Genomic DNA, 5,349 nt, shown 5'->3' with positions numbered 1-5,349 from the left:
CCTCGGGCCCACCGCATCAGGGCAAAGCAGTAAGGGACCAGCCCCCGCTCCCATTGGCCACCATCCCAGGGATCTGCCCTGGGATCCACTGGGCATTCTCTGCCCAAACCTGCTCCCTCCCAGTCAGTGTTAGGAGGAGAGCACTGCCCCCTGCGTTGCTGCCAGGGGTCAGGGCTCTACCCACTAGGGACGAGTCGTACGCCCCTGGATCACTGGGACGCAGGGCTGTGTTCTATAGAATTGACTCTGACTCTGTCTCTGTCCCGGGGATCCAGCCTGGGCCCCCTCAGTTTCTACCTTGATCCCAGCTGAGGCCCCTCTTTCCCTCTCACTGGAGGGAGTTTGACCTCGTGGGTTTGGAACCCAGACGTCCTGGTTATCGCCCAGGTTCTGGGGGTGCTTTCCCCACTGGTCTCCAACCCACCAAGGGGCAAGCCGGGGCCGGATTCCCATTTTGCTTTGGCTCTCATTGCAATGTTGTGTTGATTGTGATGGTTTTCATGGCGAGTGTCCTTCCTGTGGTCTGACCCTCGGGATATTCCCCTTCCCCCCCCCCCCCGCCCACCTTGCAAGGGTGGGCCCCCTCCCCGGGGGTGCCGGCCGGCCCCCTTCACCCCGGCCGTGCGTTCGTTTTGTACGATCTCTGGCATTTTATACCTGTAGCGTCGGGAGGCTGCCACGACGGGTCCTTTATTTATGGAAGATTTTTAATTCTTATGTTGTTACAAAAATAAAATATTTAAAAACAAATACCCGGCCCCTGGGCAGATGCGGGGGGGGAACCTTTCCATCCCTCCCTGCCTTTGTACTCAGAGCACCCCCTGGGTGGAAGGAGGAGATGAGCAGCTGCAGGCTCCTTCTGCTATCGAACTTCTCCAGTCTCCCAGCCTCATTCTCAGGCCTCATCTGCCACCGTAGGCCATTCTTCCACTGGACTGTAGAGGGGAATGGGGGATGGCCCCTTGAGAATACCATCTCCACTGAGGGGCCTTCCAAGCTGGTAAAGAATTGGGAGAAGGGCCTAGCTACCAGCCCCCAACAGATGAGGTGGATTGGGGGAGTGGCTGAATTGCATTCACTGTCGCTGTTACCTGCTTGCCACAGGAAGCAGCTCATGAATCAGAGCAGCCCTGGGGCTGCTCTAACCTATCCTGGGGCCAGGCACAGCCCAAGGATAGAGGGAGCATGACAGTGGCTTAACACCATCCCCATGCTGGAGGCTCGAAGAGGTGTCTCCATGAAGAGTAACATGCGTGTGAGGTCAGCAGGAACATGTGCGCACTCGATTCACACCCCACACAGCCGCACGGTGAGAACGGGCCGCTTAAGAACAGCCTTCATCTAAAAGGGAAAGTTTCCCTCGGGGCCCGGGCCAGGCAGCAGGGCTCCCCTCTCCCTGCTGTCCCAGCCTCCCCTCCCCACTGCCAGCAGCTTCAGCCTGTTTGACAGCCTGGCCCACAGACCATCAGATCGATTATAATTAGATTTTCCATTGCCAAGAAAAGCAGCGCGGGAATCATCTATGCTTTTAAACCTGCAAATGCGGGGATCCCAAATGGGAGAGATGGCCAGTTGGTTCCAAAGTGGGCCCAGCCCAGTGTTGCTGGGGGTTAGGAGCTTGGCTTAAAGGGAGGCTGCCACCTTTTGACTTGCTGTGGTTTTAGGACACTGAAAGAATTTGGACGATCGGATGGATTCTTTTGTTCCCCGTTGCTGCTTGTCTGTTTGCATGTCAGCTCGGACAGAGAAACTAGACAAGAAGGATGGGCTAGTTTTGTTCCTAGCCCAGCCCACAGGCTCCAGCGTTGACCTTGGGAAAGTCCCACTCATGCAAATGCCCATGCTTAACTTTGTGCACCCTATGCTTAAATGTTTGCGGAGGGGGGGGGGGGGAGTTTAATCTCTGTGCCCCAGATCACCATCTGTAAAATGGGGATCCGAAACCTTCTCTTCACGGACAGGAATTTGCTCCCCACTCAGCTTGGCAGAGACCTTGGGAGCTTTTCGCCTTCCTCTTCCTGTAACTCCTCAGCTTGACTCTGCCGAGAGGTTAGGTTGTCGAGCCCTTAGGTTCCCTCGGAAAGCAGCAGGTTTGTCAGTGAGGTGGAAAGTAGAGTTGTTTGAAATCTAGCAGTTTCAGTTCCTGGTGGGGTCTGTGGGCAGGATTAGCTGGATATACAGATCTCACTTCATCAATTCCCTGCCATTGCAGAGGCCTTTGATGACATGCACCTCAAGGGCAGCATCTCCGAATGGAGAGCTAGATCCCTGCCAGCCTGGCTCATTAACTCTGCCCCCCTCCCCCCGCTCTAACCTCATGCCCATGCAGCCATGATCCTGTGGGGTAAGGTGGGGTGGGGTGAATTCTGTGGAGGGGACAGGGTTCTCAGTACCGCAGGAACGGCCTTCAACTGGCAGTAGGGCTGTCTCTTACTAGGTGTTAGATTTCAGAGTAGCAGCCGTGTTAGTCTGTATCCGCAAAAAGAACAGGAGTACTTATGGCACCTTAGAGACTAACAAATTTATTAGAGCATAAGCTTTCGTGGGCTACAACCCACTTCTTTGGGTGACAGACCCAGACCAGTGGGGTACAGGAGTCCGGTAGAGGGCAAATATACTGGTCACTGGATGAGTAGTTTTCTGTTCCCTGAGTGACCAGAGCAGGGGCTGCACTAGAGTAATCAGGAACCTGCTAGAACCAGTTAAGGCAGGCAGGCTAATTAGGACACCTGGAGCCAATTAAGAAGAAGCTGCTAGAATCAATTAAGGCAGGCTAATCAGGGCACCTGGGTTTTAAAAGGAACTCACTTCAGTTTGTGGTGCGAGTGTGAGGAGCTGGGAGCAAGAGGCGCAAGGAGCTGAGAGTGAGAGGGTGTGCTGCTGGAGGACTGAGGAGCACAAGCGTTCTCAGACACCAGGAGGAAGGTCCTGTGGTGAGAATAAGGAAGGTGTTTGGAGGAGGCCATGGGGAAGTAGCCCAGGGAGTTGTAGCTGTCATGCAGCAGTTACAGGAGGCACTATAGACAGCTGCAGTCCACAGGGCCCTGGGCTGGAACCCGGAGTAGAGGGCGGGCCCGGGTTCCCCCCAAACCTCCCAGTTGACCTGGACTGTGGGTTCTTCCAGAGGGGAAGGTCTCTGGGCTGTTCCCCAACCCACATGGTGAATCTCTGAGGCAGGAAAATCTGCCAATAAGCGCAGGCCCCACCAAGATAGAGGAGGAACTTTGTCATAGTGTACGTGCAGCACCTGGCGCACAGGGGTTCTGATCTCAGCTGCTAGACCAGCCCAAAATACCCACAATTTATAAACCTTGCTCTGAAGGTTCCATTTACAAATGGGGCTCCTGAGTGCTGAGACACTTGGATAAATGGTTAATTTGTAGGGCTGGCAAATGAATAAAAAAAATAATTGTGAGTTAAAAAAAATCACGATTAATCACAGTTTTCTACATTTTCAAATATATTGATTTGATTTCAATTACAACACAGAATACAAATATCAGGGGGTAGCCGTGTTAGTCTGTATCCACAAAAACAACAAGGAGTCTGGGGGCACTTTAAAGACTAACAGATTTATTTGGGCATAAGCTTTTCTGGGTAAAAAACCCACTTCTTCAGATGCATGGAGTGATGCATTTTCACTCCATGCATCTGAAGAAGTAGGTTTTTTTACCCAGAAAAGCTTATGCCCAAATAAATCTGTTAGTCTTTAAGGTGCCACTGGACACAGAATACAAAGTGTACAGTGCTCACTTTAGATTAGTATTTTTGATTACATACATCTGCACAGTAAAAAAAGCTAAAAGAAATTGTATTTCAACTCACCTCATACAAGTACTGTGGTGCAATCTCTTTGAAAGTGCAACTTACAAATGTAGAATTATTTATTTTTTTACATAACTGCACTCAAAAATAAAACAATGTAAAACTTTAGAGCCTACAAGTCCAGTCAGTCTTGGAAGCATGTCCTCTGGAATGGTGGCTAAAGCATGAAGGGGCATACAAATGTTTAGCAGATCTGGCACGTAAATATCTTGCAATGCCAGCTACAAAAATGCCATGCGAACATCTGTTCTCATTTTCAGGTGACATTGTAAATAAGAGGACAGCATTATCTCCCATAAATGTAAACATTGTCTGAGCAATTGGCTGAACAAGAAGTAGGACTGAGTGGACTTGTAGGCGCTAAAGTTTTACATTGTTTTGTTTTTGAGTGAAGTTATGTAACAAAAAATCTATATTTGTAAATTGCACTTTCACAATGAAGAGATTGGGCTACAGTACTTGTATGAGGTGAATTTAAAACTTTGTTTAAAAATATTTGCACAGTAAAAAAAATCAAAGAAATCTAAAGAGAGCACTGTACACTTTGTATTTTGTGTTGTAATTGAAATCAATATATTTGAAAATGTGAAAAACATCCCAAAATATTTATAATTTAAATGGGTATTCTGTTATTGTTTAACAGTGTGATTTAAAATTGTGATGAATCACATTTTCTTAAATTGAGTTAATTTGTTTTGAATTAATTGCTTGAGTTAATTTCAATTAATTGACAGCCCTATTAATCTGTTATAGATCATTCGTCCATTCTGTCCCGCGCCGCTCTGCCAGTGGGCACCAATCGCAGCAATCACCCACTTGGTCAATTTTCAAACAAGCACCTTTGTGCTCTCTCCCAGGCTGCTATTCATCATAACCATCTGCATTATCCGCCTTTCAAACTCTGTTTTGCCGGGATGCCTACCACAAACTTGCCAACTGGTGCACTGAGACCACTGAGCAATATTGCCTCATTGTTTCCTGGTGTTCCTCCAGCTGTCTGTTGTCTTTGAGTTAGATGAAGGTGAGGTGAGGAGGGACCAGCACCTTGTTCTGCATCTGCACGGCACACAGCAGTACTCATAATAATCTTACTAACCACTTAACCAGCTCTAGTACCTTCTGCTGATGTGCTCATGAGCAGCTCTGGTACACACTGGTCATGTCTTTAACCTGCTTAGAACAGCCAGCCATCACGTATCAACCCTTTATAGACTGTTTGGAAATGGACCCTTGCCGGGAAATGCAATCCCCATCATTGATAACAGTCATTCTGTTTCATATTCTCCCGCAGTGTTTGGGTTGCAAAGGCTCCAGGGGCAAGTCTTGTTCGTTTACAGAAATCTCTTTTCATTGGAGTATTGTTTTTTTACAGGAACACTTTTTTGCTTTGAGATCTGCTGTGCTTTTCCCTGCATTACTTTCACTCGTCATAAAATCATAGATGCCGGCTGGGTACTTAAGGGCCATTGCATTCACCCCTCTGTCTTTTCCACCACATGCTGGTGGCTTGGAGCACCTTTAACC

The sequence above is a fragment of the Emys orbicularis genome, chromosome 4, assembly GCF_028017835.1.
Source record: "Emys orbicularis isolate rEmyOrb1 chromosome 4, rEmyOrb1.hap1, whole genome shotgun sequence".
Classification (NCBI taxonomy): domain Eukaryota; kingdom Metazoa; phylum Chordata; order Testudines; family Emydidae; genus Emys; species Emys orbicularis.
This window is presented reverse-complemented; position numbering follows the sequence as displayed.